At 30.4% G+C, this 17,146-nt stretch overlaps 1 pseudogene; it reads left to right on the top strand.

Moving 5' to 3' along the window:
* Nucleotides 1-8,956: 8,956 nt before the first annotated feature.
* On the top strand, nt 8,957-9,624 carry LOC107438479 (calcium and integrin-binding family member 2 pseudogene; annotated as a pseudogene).
* The last annotated feature ends 7,522 nt before the right edge of the window (nt 9,625-17,146 follow it).

Here is a 17,146-nt window from a genome sequence, read left to right as displayed (position 1 = left end):
GAAATGAATGAAGAAGTATTGTGCAGGTGTTAAAACAACTTTTTGTTGTTAAATTCACTTAATTATATAAATTTCAACTAAACATTAATGCCTGTAACGTAAGTTACCAAAAACTAGGAAAAGTTTTTATGTGTAAAAAAAAACATGTGATACAAAAGTAAGAAAATTATTTTTTCTATTTAGAGGCTAGCACTAAATAAGTAGCAATAGTTTTGCTTTCAAATATTATTTATTTATTGTTTTATGCACTATTCAATATATGTAACGTAAGTTACTGACTTGCATGTAATGTAAGTTACCAATGTGAAATGAGTTCATTTCTTTTGAAAATTGGCATATAAACTAAATAAGATGTATCCAGTTACAATAACAAAGTTTAAATAAATTAACACTGCCTTAGGATATTAATTTTATTGAAAATCTTTGCATTAAATCATTTTATTGGGTGTTGGCATTCATATGTTTTCAAAGTTGGACGAAATCTCTCTACAAGCTAATGGTGGCAAGAAGAAAGTACAAGCACGTTATCTTCTTCATTCAGTTCGAGAAATGTACCAAATGTTTATGGAAAAAAAATCGAGAATGCAAAATTGGAAAACTAAGTCCTTTGAGCTCCGTCCAAAGCATGTCTTGCTTAGTAACAAACCTCCTAGAAATGTTTGTCTTTGTAAGTATCACGAAAACTTCGGATAAGCTGCTGAAACCTTCAGAAAATTCCATAATGTTCCATCTTATGCAATTCTTCAGAAAATTATTTTTATGTTCAGAAGAAACAGATGAGTGCTGGTCTGGAGAATGTGTGCCGGTGGATATCAAAAATTTTCACATCTGGTCAGATGGGCCAAGGAGTCAGTTCAAGAATCGATATATAACTCCGGTCTTACCTGTTTTTGAGATTCATCATGGAAAAATATTGATGTGGAATTATTTTGCCACGTCACACGGCAAGAGTCCTGTTGATGGGACAGGTGGATCTATTAAAGTGTAAGAAATGTCGTGTAGTGGAAGTGTAAGAAATGTCGTATTGTAAAGAAAACATATTGCCATCAATGCCTCTGAGTTTGGGGCAGCAACACAAGAGCATTGAACAAAAATAAATATGGTAGAAATCACACCAGAAGATATTAAGAAGCGTCAGAAAAAGTTAATCTGTGTAGTCTATTCTCAAAAGCTCCACAGATTAAAAACATTAAGCGGATCCACCATTTAAAAGTTCAAGAAGGTATACTAGAAGGGTTTTTTAAGTGAAAGATGTTGAAAAACAAAATGATGAATCCGAAATAAAAGCTGGAGATTGGTATATGGTTAGATACGAGGAAATGTTATATACTGGTGTGGTAATGTCTGTTGAAGAGCAAGAATTTAAAGTCAATGAAATGGCTGCTGTGGGAATCTATTGGAAATGACCAGGAAAAAGAGATGAAATATTCTACCAGAAAGAAAGCATGGTGAAAAGAATTGAGCCCCTATACTAGTTAATAACAGAGGACATTATAAGTGTGCATAGTAATGTCTGAATTAAGTGTGTAAATCAAAAGCTTTTTGAGTTTACTTCATGTACACTTTTTCTCCCTTGCACTATACTGTTTAAATATGTTAATTTGCATTTGTACATTATTGGAGTAAAAATTTGATGCAAAGGGAATTTCGTAACGTAAGTTACCCATTTAAAAAATCATATTTAATTTAACTTTTGAAATAAAATCTTAAATCTAGGCATAATAAATATTTAAACTTATCAGTAAAATGATACATATAATCTTAATCAATTAACATTTGTATAAGAACAGAATTTTGCCTTCAAGCATATTGCAAATTTATGCCATTCCTTTTTCAGTAACGTAAGTTACCACACTAGTTTTAGATTTTTACACTACTTAAATTGAAAAATATTAATTATTCTAATTAGGTTCCTTTTGGTTTTGATTGTAATTTTAAGAAATCACTTTATTTTAGATTGTATATTAGTATTATTTGTTTGCTTCTAAGCTCTCAGTGCAATAAAGTTTCTGTGAATGTTACGTAAGTTACCATGGAATAGCCCTGCTGTGGAGACGATACTCACTATGTGTGGAAGTACATCAGGTTATCTATCTTATCTCGCGAAATAAATGGAAATAATTTTAATATTTCAGCTGCCTACTCTGCTGAACATACTATGTTCAGTATCATTTGTTATAATTCTGTTATTCGAATCCAAATCATGATAATCTAGTCATGATACCACAATCACGCAATTTTCTTCCGTAGTTATCCCTTTAGAGCAGTGTTTCCCAAAGTGTGGTATGCGTACCCCCAGGGGTACGGGAACAGTGTAGCGGGGGTACGCGTTCTTATGCGAAATATCTTGCAATAAACGAAAATTTCGAAAACTTTTATTTAAAAACAAAGCTAGCCATGAAAATTTACGATTATGTATTTTTCTGTCGGCTATTTTTTGCAGAGTAGACAGTTAGTAATTAGTGGTGTCAGCAGCCAGTTGTGATTTTTAACTTTTGTGCAATTTTTTTTTAGTAAAGGTTTGTAATAAATTCTACTTATTTCGATTATTTTTACAAAATATAATTTTTATTCCTAACATAGAATATGGATTGCTGGTTGGTATCTACAAAACTTTGTACCAAAAATGAAAAAGAAACATATTTTTAAAAAAATACTCTCATTTTTTTGTTAGTGGTACACAGCGTTACGAAAAATGTAGAAACGGTACACAAAAGTCATAAGTTTGGGAAACACTGCTTTAGAGGAACCGTAAGAAACTCTTATCCCAGTTTGTATACTAAAACTGCTCTGCACTGATGCAGTTTTAATGGGTACCAAACATACTAATATGATTATTCGTACCTATATTGGTGTATTCAGTGCATATAAAAACTGCACCTATAACCATAATACTAGTAGTGCCTATTACCAAAATTAATTAAGCATCTTTGGCGGCAGTAATAGCATAGTGTATTTTTTCCGTCTCCTAAACGAATTAGGACAATTTCTTCGCTAATTTTATTTTTTTATGCATAGTTTTTTTATATCCATCAGTACCTATTCCCAAAATTAGTTTCTCACCATTGGCGTCAATAATCTGGCTATTTTTAGGGCTCCCTTAAACAAATATGTAGCGTTTCTCCTTTAATTCCTTTAATTTTGTAATATAGTACATAGTTAATTTTTTTTTATTTCAACTATTAACTTTTACAAAAATCAATTTAACATCATTGACAGTTAAACATTAAATTAAATGAAGCATTAAAATAATCATTGGTGATTAAGCATAATTAAGCATCATTGGCAAATTAGTTAAGCATCAAGACAAATTATAAAGGTAAATTATTTATTTATTTATTATTTAATAGTATTTACCTGTAATATTTGTTCATCCTCATTTATTTATTTATTTTGCTTTATTTCATTTATTTTATTTTATTTTATTTATTGCCTATTATTATGCTGTCTATTATTATTCAAAATTAGTGGCTTAAGACAGAAAGCTGCGTTCTTTTATTGTGTTATTATAAAGAAATCGTTTGATATTTCTTTATGACGCAAAGAAATTAAGTTATCGTTTCATAATTATTAAACGGTAAGTAATGAATTATACTTTTATAGGAAGTTTTAAGCAAAATTTGTGTTCAGCTACCATAAACATTTAAGATTATAAATACCAAATAACTTTTTTTAAATTGCATAGAAATATTAGTAATTAATTTTTCTCACTTATGCTAACGAATTTTCCCGTAGAAAATATTTTAAAAATCTCAATTTAGTTTTCTCTTTGGAAATTAATTGCTTTTCAACTAAGTGTTTTTGGAACTTCGGGTACAAATGATATTCAAGTGTCAAACCTAGTCTAGAGTGCATATGTGATTAAATTTCATTGAAACCATTGCAGGAGAGCTATGATTTAATGAACAAATATTAGGTTCAATATTTTTTCCAAGGACATGGTGATGATCTAGTATGACGTGAACATACAAAAATTAGCATGGTGTTTACAAAACTGCATTGACTGAATTTGGCGATAATATAGAGAGAGAAAAAATTAGTTTAAAAACGATATGATATTATTAAAAACTATGATATTATTAACCGTAAGTGGACTTTTGTATTTATTTAAGCAGGAGATCTTAGATTTGGAAGTTGCTCCCCTGTTATAAACAAACTTACGTAATATAAAGTAGAGCACTTCCGCAACAACCCGTTGTAAGGTCATGGAAGTTAAGGCTCCACAATTTCGGGGTAAACGGTAGAATTGTGGTAAGAAGAACAAAATTCTGCTCATTGCCATTTTTGTTCCTGAGATAGTTGGTACCCATTAAACTGAAGCTGAGCAATATTCAAGCCAACACTGAGGATTGAAACCCAGTTCCTCACAATGACTGTGCCTTTAACCTGGAAGCCATCGTGGCTCTCTTCATAATGAAGCTGAAAATATTTAAAATAAATTTCATTTTATTTTTTTCACTTATCGCGAAAACTTTGACTACGAATTAAAGAAAAAAAATCATTATTGAAAATTATTCTCTTCAATCCAAAACAATCCCATATTGTCTGTTGCTTATAAAACTACATAGTCTGTGTTCAATATAGAAGTCTGCGTGTTATACTAGACAGAGATAGAAGTATTCACCTCTAAAAGTTTTTATGGGTTTTTCAAACAATTTTGAGTCTTTTTCGTTTAGATAAGTCCTTTTTATATACACGTATATATCAAGAAAGAAGCTCGATGTATCGAACATTTTCAGAGAGGAAATACTTCTTATCCGCTTTGTGCCTCAATCTCGAAGCACCCTGAAATAAAAGCTTCTTCTCTACCTTCACTTTTCGAATAAAACAACAGTGCAAGAGACGACATAAAATTGTATGAGATACTCCAAAAAATACCATCTTATAATGTGTTTTATTTCTTTCCGAATGGCGCTTTTTTGGTCGAATGAAGTTTACGGGTTTTTCATTTCATTCTTTTATTTGTCCTTCCTTTTTAGTATTTTTTATTGTTATTTCCCGCAACTAAAAATAAACAAGAAAGTTGTCTTTAAAAAAGAAACACAGGAAAGAATTTGAGTTTTGACTTTGGGAATTTAAAAGTAACTAAATTCTGCGATTGAATCAGGTGAGTAGCATGTTTCTTTCATTTTGGTTGTTATGTGGAAAGGAGGATTTATAAACAAACACAAGGTGGCCGGTAATCGCTATACTTCCTGCAAATTTTTAGAATCCTTGTCTAAAATGTAATTCCCTGAACCTACGGGTTTGAGTTCCCCAACTAATATTTTTATTTTTCTTTATTTCCAATGCAGGCCAATTTAAAAGAACAAAAAGGATAAAATAACAAGAAAAACAAGGCAAAAAGAGATAAATAGAATAGAATGCATAGTGACATGCTTAGCCCATACGGACCCTAGCCTCCCAGTAGCGTCCACACACAGTAGTGGAGATGAGCGCAGGATAGACGGAAATATGGAGCAGGTCCATGATCTCCCCAAGGCGACAGAGATTGCATTTAGGACAGTCAAAAATGTTTATACTAAAAAGGTGTTTGGCCAGACAGTCATGGTCCGTTACAAGTCTAAAGAGAGCAACTGCCTTAAACCTGGGCTGATTTGGGATAGTTAAAATATGGTTAAACCAGGTTTTGTGTATATTGCTTTTACGGAAATTCTCTGAGAGCATGTTCCGGAATTGGTTTCTAGTATTGAAATTAAAAAAGAAAAGAAAAACTGATGTCAACATTCTAACAAATCTAGTATTATATTTATGCATCTTATTTCCAATAATCGCTTTTCATTTCATTTCGATTTTATTTTTTATCTAAACTTATTTAGATTATTTAATTGCATATTTGCTGTGATTGTTCTTGATGCGAATTTCTCAGAGAATGGTTATTATTAATTTGTGATCATTGTTTAAAAATCGTATTTTCGTCTAAATTTAATTTAGTTTAATAACTATTCAGTTCAAAACTGAAATAAACATAATAGTGATAGCTTAAAAAATTACGCTGCGTAATCGGTGATAGAAAAGAAGTAATAGGCCTGCAGTCCCTATTACCAAAATTAAGCATCATTGGTGTCAATAATAGTATGGCGACTTCTCATAATACATTTTATGGTATTTCTTGCTGTATACAAAAAGTAAATTTTCTCAATTAATTTTCTTATAGTTCAAAGCTTATTTATATTTCAATTGCAGCTATTCCCGAAATTAATACCCCGTGTTCGAAATGGAGACAGATGCGTGCTTAATCTGTCGGGGCCACAAAGTCCTCAAAGTTCCTATAACAAGTCAATATCTCTGGGGGTACTGGATCTGAGATTGATCTTGCACTGGTCCCGGTCAAAATTACGATCTGCGAATGAATGGATGGTGTGTAATTGTGTCCTCCCTGTGCAACGGTATGTAATCTATGAATGCTGACTCCGGATCATCCTCAGGGATGTTTCCCAGACCGTCGCCAAGAGCCCATTGCGCAGCTCTAGTGCAATATAAATAAAAGTAACGTTCCGTGCAAAAAATAATTAAGCATCATTGACGTCAATATCAGTGAGTCGATTTTTTACGCAATCTCAAACGAATTTGTAAAATTTCGATTTTAATTTTTCCTTTTAGTACATAGCTTACTATTTTACTTCAATGAGTAACTATTACTAAAATTAACTATCATTAGCGCCAAAAAATATTTGTTAATTTTTTTATGCTTATCTTCAATGAATTAGTTCCATTTCTTTATTAATTTTACTTTTCAATACAATACTATTTTTTTTTACTTCAATTACATTTGGTTTTAAATAATGGAGTTTTATAGTTACATGTTTTAAAGCATTACTATAAAACAAACACGTGGTTTCTGATAACCTTTGAAATACTAATACCGCCTAAACCACGCTCACGTTGTGGATTCAGATAACCTGGTGTATCGAATAAAAAATAATTAAGTATGAAAAGAAAACTTTTTTTATTAGGACTAATTGAAACTGACTGGGGGGAACGGCATAATTGACAATGCCAATCTTCATCTATCAAAAGATACCTCAAGATTGAATCGAGTTAGCATGTCTTATATACTAGTGAATTGATGTTTAATAATTGTAGTGGTAGTTACGCCACAAATACTCCCCCACCAGAATTTTACCGATTATTGACATATTTTCAAAAGACAGGGAGAGCTCTATTAAATTCACCGGATTTTTGAACGCTTGCTGTGAGAGCTGTATTATTAAGTTCTCCGAGTTTTGAGCGTTTGTCGTGAGAGCTGTATTAAGTTCATGGTTGTGTGTGTGGTCTCTCTGTGTTGCTATTAACAATGGAATGTGTGCTGGATCCCGCTGTGTGTAAATGAGACTGAAAAGCAACCGCGCGTGAAGAGAACTATGACGCAGTCACAATGAGTAAGTCAACTGTTCAATGTGAACCATCCATCCAAGTGGGCGTTACTCTAGATGTAGGAGAGTTCATATCACGTCCGGGTCATCAATGGGGTGAAAGGTTTAATTGACAATGAAAACCTTCATCTAACAAAAGTTACCTGAAGATTGAATCGAGTTAGCGTGTCTTATATACTAGTGAATTGATGTTTAAAAGTCTGAGAGGGGGATAGTTATGTCACAAACGGTCAATGAAGTCAAAATATTTTTAAATCAAAACTATGGCTATATGTCAATCCTATCAGAAAATTTGATAGGAATTCACAATACATTTCGTGATTGCGAGTGGTCTTGTTTATCAATAACTCGCAACATTCACTCGCTAACATTTTATTATCATGATGATGCCAAATGCTTAATCATTTACTATCTATAGTGCAGTAACTATATGCAGTTACTATAGTGCAGTTACTATATGCAGTTACTATAGTGCAGTTACTATATGCAGTTACTATAGTGCAGTTACTATATGCAGTTACTATAGTGCAGTTACTATAGTACAGTTACTATAGTGCAGTTACTATATGCAGTTATTATAGTGCAGTTACTATAGTACAGTTACTATAGTGCAGTTACTATATGCAGCTACTATAGTGGAGTTACTATATAGTGCAGTTACTATATGCAGTTATAGTGCAGTTACTATATGCAGTTACTATAGCGCAGTTACTATATGCAGTTACTATAGTGCAGTTACTATATGCAGTTACTACAGTGCAGTTACTATATGCAGTTACTATAGTGCAGTTTCTATATGCAGTTACTATAGTGCAGTTACTATATGCAGTTACTATAGTGCAGTTACTATATGCAGTTACTATTGTGCAGTTATTATAGTGCAGTTACTATTGTGCAGTTACTATAGTGCAGTTACTATAGTGCAGTTACTATAGTGCAGTTACTATAGTGCAGTTACTATATGCAGTTATTATAGTGCAGTTACTATAGTGCAGTTACTATAGTGCAGTTACTTTAGTGCAGTTACTATATGCAGTTACTATAGTGCAGTTACTATATGCATTTACTATATGCAGTTACTATATGCAGTTATTATAGTGCAGTTACTATAGTGCAGTTACTATAGTGCAGTTACTTTAGTGCAGTTACTATATGCAGTTACTATAGTGCAGTTACTATATGCAGTTACTATAGTGCAGTTACTATATAGTGTAGTTACTATGTACATGCTAAACTATAGTGCAGTTACAATGTGCAGTTACTATAACTGGCATCATTTTGCTCCACAAAATGATGCCAGTTATAGTAGCTGCACCTTTTTCTTATTTATTCATTGCAACTGCGGACGATTCAGAACATGAAAATGACATATCTTGATTAAGCATCCCTAAAAGTACGTTATTTGCATTTGTCAGACTGTTACCATACTTTCATAGGCTTTTAAGTTAATTCTAATAAATGTTGGGTGTTTCTTTATATCTATGTGAGCTACAAGAAGTGATGAACAACAATAAAGATTTTAAATGCATGCAATAATCAACTAAATAATAAAAATTTTATGAAAAAAATATATCTTACCCATGGATATTTCAAGGATTTCTAAATTCTTGCTGAAGCCATTAGATTGGTTCGCTCCTAAAAGAATCATCTTCAGTGATGATGAGCTTTTAGAATATCAAGCATTGACATATTTATCCAAAAAGCAAATAATGAAATTGCATAATTTATTTTGTAGTTTCGATCCCGATGTTAGCGAAAGTGAGAAAAACCCTATCATACACCAGTCTGTTATCATGCAAAGTTTTTCTGAACTGGCTGTCAATCCTTTCAAAGATAGAATTATGAAAGTGTTTTGTACTGAGGAAGGCTACATATCATTCGAGGATTTTCTAGAAATGATGTCAGCTTTGTCCGAACAGGCCCCAGTTAGTGTTAAAACTTCCTACGCTTTCCGAATTTATGATTTTGATGACGATGATATGCTTTCAAAAGAAGATGTCCTAGAAGGTCTAAAAAGAGTAACTCGAAATCAGCTGTCGAACGAGGAATGTGAAGAAGTTGTTAACTATGTGTTTTCTGAAGCTGATTTAGATAATGATGGCTTTATCACATTCCCAGAGTTTGAGCATTTGATTGCTAAGTCGCCAGATTTTGTGCATTCTTTTCGAATAAGAGTATAAATAATGTTTTCTGATAACGTTATTATTAAAGATAGGCCTATAAAGGTTATTTCCAAAATGTAACTCAGACTGAAGTAATGGAGATAGATTGCACTTAAACTCTATTGTTTATTGATAACTGTTTATTTGCACATAAGCATCATCTTCAGTCTAAGCAATAAATTTTCTGAACAAAACAATGGTGTTGTGCTATTGAGTTGTATAGATATCGTTTAGATATCAGTTTTTTTGTGATCCTTCAACTTTTCACCATCGCATTTTGATTCCATTCAATGTCTATGAAAACCATAGTATTTGCTTTAATAAAATGAAAGTATCTCACTAAATATGAATGTATTTCACCAATATTAATGCTGGGGGGGGGGGATTAGAAAGATTTCACAACGTTTAGGCTACTAAGCTGCACAATGGGGAAAAATACGAAAACTGTCAACGTTCAGACTACAAAAAGATCCAATTTCTCGATTATGGTAACCCGTGTGGAGGCTTTCTTTTTTCCGGGAGTTGTAAGCAACAAAAAAAATACATAAATAAATAAATAAAAACATTGTGACTGTGTTAATGTAGGCAGAGAAATCAGGAGAGGGAATATCGTTGTATAAATTAGCTGTTTAGATTTTGCGATTATATCTTTAAACTGTTTTGGCTAAGTTATCTTGAATTGTAAAATTTAAATCAACTGATTCATGACAAACCGAACTTCGTTAGAGGGGCATATTAGAATAATATTTCACAGTTAATTGGTAAAATTAAAAATAATTTTGTGCCGTAAAAGAAAAAAAAATAATCACATGTAACGTTGTAATTACCCTAGTAAATTCAATCATAAATAATTCTCTCTTTACATCATGATAAGCAAAACATTTTGGCATTTAATTAAATAAAAAATTATTTTTTGAACTCATCACGTTTATTTAATCAATCTGTAGAGCAACTGTTATAAGACTCGAATAGGTATATTATTAGCATACTGCAGTATAGATTATGTACTCATTAATATAATTATTGCGTTTCTTAGATTTATATTTTCCCCAAAATATTTTCCTTAAAGCCATCGTAACGTTTAAGGATAAATATATATAAAATGAAATTTTGTTACACAAAAAAATAAAAAAGAAACTTACCCCATTATCGGTAACTAGTTTCCTAATTACTAGAAATGTTCTTATAAAAATATTGAAAATACACCTATTTTCAGTTCTAAAAAAATGGAGACATCAATGAAGTTGCAATCACTAGCAAAAAACAAAACTACTATCTTTTGCGCAGTTTAGTTATTATCCCGATTATTAAACTTTTTATTAGCCACCCTATATACAATTCAATTTGAATTTTAAATTTTAAGCTGAAATGATTTTCTAATTCCTACTGGTTAAATTAATTCCGAATCAGATAACTGTGGTACGTTTTGAGAATTTCATGCGTTGGCAAGATTATACTAAATTCGCCAAGTCTCCCCTATTACATTAAGTAACTTTTAAGAGGAGATTGCAATACTTTAAAGGTAGAGATTGTCCTCGAAAATGCAAATCATTATTAAGTTTCCTAGAAAGAGGGGTTTTAAGGAATGACATCATTAATAATGGCCTAGAGCTCATTTATTTGAAACAGCTTTCCAATTTCGAAGAACCGTTCCTGCAAATCAAATGCTATTCTTGGAGGAAAGCTACAAGCGAGGAAATTAGTACTGCTAGGCACTTTAATAAGTTAATTTTGGGAAATTTAAAATCGCTGCAAGTGTTCGGATTCTAGTGAGCATATTTCATGCGATGTTGATTAAGTACTTAAATTTTTGATTGGCAATGCTGTAGTACGAAACTTTTGTGGAAAATTGATTTAAGTTCAAGCTTGATGAAATTGATGAGGGAAGGGTTTTTTTGTTTAATGTGACATTTTTTAGATTCGTAATAAGTTGAGTTATAGACTTAGAATAACGTGTTTTTAATCACTTGAATTTTACATCATTTATCTAGAAACGCATAAAGGTATTGATGTGCCATTACGGAAATAACTCTTGCACCGACCACAGTGTTGCCCTAAAATAACTTCAGTAATAAACGGATTATGGGTTAGAATCCTCCTGCCATCCAACTAACATCTTTATGTAACCTCAAATGTGGGATAGTTCTATTAAGAAGTTTTCCAAGAAAGCTATTTTGCCCCAATGCTTGATCCAGGAGTTCCTTTGTCTTCTGGGTTGGATTCAAAATTTCAAGGCTATGGAGATGAACTTCGACAGAATTGAATCGGCTCTTCAACGCCGGCTGAAATACAAAGTAAAAAAGCTACTTGACCCTCAATGTCTTGATCCACAAAACATAAAGGCAGCAGCAATCTGGACAATATGGTTAAAATCAACTGGTCAGGAGAGCGACACAAAATTTGGACCCCAGAATGTTGGTTTCAATTTTTGAATATTTCACCATATCTCGAAAACTTTTTGATCGAATCGAAAAAATTTTGCTCACAATCATAAAAATTTTTTACCTAAAGATAATTCCATGCAAAAGTAATTTTAACAGTTATTTATTATTTCTTAATATTTCATTCAAGGTATACAATTCTAACATCATTTTAAGAAATGTAACTTTAAATGGTAAAATTCAAAATTTTAAGAGCAATCGTTCAAATAGTGTATGAGTTATAAAATTTTTAAAAAATCGTATATTTAAGATTTGATTTCTCCCTCACGACTCCACAGATTTTGCTTAAATTTCATAATTTGCCGTGTAAATAAAATAATTCTTTAAAATTATATAAAAAAAATTGCATACCTTACTATTCAAAATTTTTCAACCATTATAATATACAATAATAAAAATAATAAATAATTGTTAACATTATTTCTTACATGGAAATATTTCAAATTTCATAATTGTGTGCAAAAATTTTTCAAGATATTGTAAAATGCGCAAAATGTAAAATTAACTTTCGACTGTTCTTCTGATCTAACTATTAGGACCATATCATATTTACCAGATAACGACTATCCCCCATATTTTGAGGGCCAAAAACCAGTAGAAAAAAAATGGTATGTCTATTCAAAGAATGTACGTTTAGTCTTATTTTATAGCTTAAATTATCGCCTGCACTAAATAAGTAGCATATTTGAGATCCGGCACTTGAATCATCAAGATTAAGTGTTAGTACGTGATCTTTCGATCATTAAATAAAAAGTTACTCAGGATGTACAATGTACAATGGATGTACAATGCACAATGTACTAAATACAATGTTATTGAGAAGAAATAAATTAAAATTTGAAAAAGTTATAAAAATTAACATCAAGTTTGGGAGTCTTTTGTGATTAATTAAAAGTTAATATGCATTTATAGTTTTCAATTTTCTCATATATTATGCTCTTAAACAGAGAAGCACTAAAGTAATTTTTTTTTTAAAATTGAAAAACTATATCACAAACGCTTTTTAATTTTAAGGATTCCGTGACTCTACCTCATATTGACATTTCCAGTAATTTTCTAAATCGTCATACAAGATGCTACCTAAAGATGGACAAATTTTAACCTACCAGTCATAAATAAATTTTGAGAACTCACATTAGTTTTGAAAAATTGCATATAATCTACTTAAAAGCGTTATTCTATTTAACAACAGGACATTAACAGACCAGCTTGTTTCAGAATCGTAGAATAATTAACCTCTTCATTCTCGGTCCCGTCAGAAGCACGAGGTAAGCTTTCATCTCCAATTTCTTCTCCCGTGATATTTCCGGGCTAGAGCGTTCAAAAGTGATGCACAAAAATGGTAATATGCCCATCTCTTGTGCCTGGATTTTTTTTATTTCCTATCTTACCCACTAGATGGAGCCAGCTTTATTCAAGCATTTGTGATATGTATTTCGTACTCTTAGCTCAGCTACCATGCTCTTTGCGATTTGGTTTGTGTTCTGTGATAACTAGGTTTGTGTTCTGTTATAAAATATTTTTTAATAATGTGTACGTTAAGGAGTTACTTGAACGTATAGAGTACATATAAGGTTTTAAATTTCTAGCTAAAAAAAATAACGAAAATCAAAAATGAATAAATACATTATACTTACACCTTTTTTCATATAATTTTCGTGAAAAAAATTGCTCCTTTTATGACCGTTTTCTTGAAATAATAGAATTATTATGGGGTTAAGAATATGTATATCTAATTTTAAATGTTGCGAGGTCTATTGTAAAATAAGATATATGAATCAAAATACTTTCACAGCCGATAACATTATACTTTATTTTACAAATATCTGAAAACAGATGCAATAACTGCATTATTTTTAATCCAAATTGCATCAGAATTTAGTATCTAAATTGGCATTAAATGTTGCTTCTTTTCTTTAATCCGATATTTTTATGTGAAATTTTTTTAAGCAAATTATGCAGAAAAAATACATCATGAAACAGAAACTACATCAGTTATCAAGCTGTGATATATTTAAATGAGACAGAAAAAATTAAAGCAGCAATCATTACCAAAAGCATCAAAATACGCTGTTTGTGAGAGAAAAAATAACGATTGAAATTTACAGATGCTTATTTCAATTTTACGCGGATTAAAGCAAAACGTGTATATATATATCTTATATACACGTTTCTTATCTTTCTTTATATATGTATCTTATAGTATCTTATCTTTCTGTTTCTGTTGAACATTTTAAGGTTTATGTTTACTCCTACCCTTACTCTCGAATTTTGTAAAAATAAAAAAATTGATTTAACAGAAATTCTTAATGAAATCTCTGCATTGGCCAATAACGTTTAAATTCATTTAGTATATAAAACCAAACACAGTTGATTTAAAACCAATAAAAAATGAATAAAATCAACAAAGTACATCACATAGCCATTTTTATGCTAAATTCTAATGAAAAGGTATTGTTAATAACAAGAAAATCCCAAACATATTAAAATGAAGTTTTCTGTTAGTTTGACTTGTATCCATTTCTATATTTCATGATTTTTCATTTAATTCTGCAAAACAGTTTTTAATTTAATAACACTTTTATGGACAGTCGTAACAAGTAGGATATAGCAATTGAAAAATTTTCCCATTGCCTATGTTTAATTAGACTTTCGAGAGCCCAGCACCACTGATAATTTAAATGTTAATCAATTAAAAAGCTTTCCTTTATACCAGGTATCGGTGAAAATGGATTTTACAATAAACTGTATTTCGATCCGAAATTCTTTTTATAATGTAATATGATATTATATTATGTAATATGATATTTTTATAATGTAATATGATTTTTCTTATGATTTAAATGAATGATAAAATCGTAATCTCTCATTTTTGCATGTACCAAACTATTAGATATTATAAGAAATTATAATGAATAAAATTTCTGATTAAGAGAGCAAATGAAATAACTCAAAATAAACCGAATTTTTTCAAAATAATGATTAGCATTCGAACTCAGGATGTGATATGATATCTTTATTTTTACTAATGGATGCGTTTAAAGTCATTACGATTATTAGTACTTACTACATCTAGCATGAAATAAACAGAAACACCAAAATCGGTTGGAGTTCTTTTGGAAGAAAAATAAAGCATTTTAGTATAGAGCAATATACCAGTCACTGTCTGAAAAGAAAAGTTTCAAAGTAAGTCCCATTAAAATAGACTTAAGAAGTAAAAAAGATTAAAGTAACTGCCAATTAAGACGCTATCAACCCATAGCTCATAGGACAAACTACAGCGTAAAATCACCAATCAACTAAAGAATATTTAAGCCAATTGCTGAGGAATATTATGGTCAATTACTCTAGTCATTTTATTGCCTCTTTCTCCTTTCATTTATTCGCTCGTTCTGAAGATCTAGACTGAGAATTTCCCAAGAGGCCTATGAATACCATATTTGCACCGATGCTGCTTTGTTCTTTTTGGATCTTACGCCCTTCTAATTCTCCAAGACGTTCAAAATCACGTTCAAGAGTTATCGCACATCAGTGACATTTCCACCTTTAATCACCAAGAGAATTCCTATCCTCAGTTTGATCTGCTTTTTGAGATTTTGTTCGTAAAGGGCTTTACCAAAATTAGAAATAAAAGATTTAAAACGTTTAAACGATTTTTTTTTTCCTTTTTGAGATTACGAATCGATGGTTTGAAAAGGAGAAAGGCATTTGAAGTTTCGCTCGGAAATTTTTATTTTTAAAGAGATAGTTTAATATTATTTTTAACTGATTTTTTTCTCACCATTCGAAGGAACTGTTTCAAAATGATAAAATTTTAATAATTTTAAATTTGATGGTTAGATTAAATTTGGCGAGTATTATTGCCGTGACTTTCTAATCAGTGAATTTGTACACATGGAGAGATAGAGCAATATAGAGCACTAACCACCATGCCGTAATACAGTTCTAAAAGTTATTAATTAAATTAAAAGAATGTTGGAGAAATCTCAATTTGGACTGATCTATAACAGATAAGTAATTAAACAGTTTCATTTAGCATTCCGGAGCTTGCCTTTCATCAAAATTTTAATATAAAAATTCAAGCATTTAAGAAAAATCATCAAATTTGTGTCTTTCAAAAATATTAAAAGCCGAATTTTTTTTAAAAAAATTGCTTCTATTGAATAAATATTTTCTTTGATTATTTCAGTTTTGTGTTTTTAGTAACATTAAGATTTGAGCATTTTTTAACGAAATACTACTATTCGTAATAAAAGTATTCAATATTTAGTCACTAAATAATTTCCTCATTTAATAATAAGATAATTATAAGATAATTTTTAAAGTAAATAATAACCTTTTTTATATATTTCGAAGGAACATTTTTTACAAGAAAAAGCTAAAAAAGAAACTTTAAAGCTAATAATGAATCAAAGTTTTTTACATTTTATACATTAGTTCTTTAAGCTGTAAGCTGTTTTTTTCAAAGTTCGTAAATATAGTTACTTGAATTTTACAAAATTTGTGAGATAAAGTTCTTACAAATGAAAAGTGCAAACAAACTAAAAACTAAAAATAAACTTCTTTAAAATAAATGTGTGTTTATAGAAAAATGTTAATTCAATTTCTTGCTAAAATTTTCTTAAGTACTTAAAATTATTTAAGAAAATAAAAACTTTAAACTCAAGTTTGTTAGATTAAAAACTTCTTTGGAGCTTGTGCGATAAAAAAAGGAATCAAAATTTAACAACAGTTCATTGTTGCCATTTTTATTATTGTAGACTATTTCCAAATTAATTATCTTAAAACAAGACTTTCAAAAATTCTCCACATCGTCGTATCACTTAATTCATTTATCTTATTCAAAAAGTTATTTTATTTTTGAAAAAAAAAAGTTTAAATGTTAGTTTTTATTTTACGAAAAAAGAATGAAAAACGCTTTCAGACAGAGAAATGTTTCGAAAGAGATAACAAATTAGCTACAAGGCCATATTAAATTTATTTTCCCTCTTTTCATAAGTTTTCCCTTTTATTCACCCTTTCATGAGATATTTTTTAAAGCTCTTCCCCTTCTTTCAACAATCATTATACATCTCGTAGAATGCTAATCAGTTTTATTAGTTCATCTAAAAGCAGTGCATATACGTTTATTTATGATTAATACAAATAATTTAATTAATAAATGCAC

This window comes from Parasteatoda tepidariorum, chromosome 7 (assembly GCF_982258835.1).
Source record: "Parasteatoda tepidariorum strain Cologne lab strain chromosome 7, Ptep-v5.0, whole genome shotgun sequence".
In the NCBI taxonomy this organism is placed as follows: Eukaryota; Metazoa; Arthropoda; class Arachnida; order Araneae; family Theridiidae; genus Parasteatoda; species Parasteatoda tepidariorum.
Note: the sequence above shows the minus strand (reverse complement) of the source record. Positions and strands in the feature narration are given on the sequence as shown.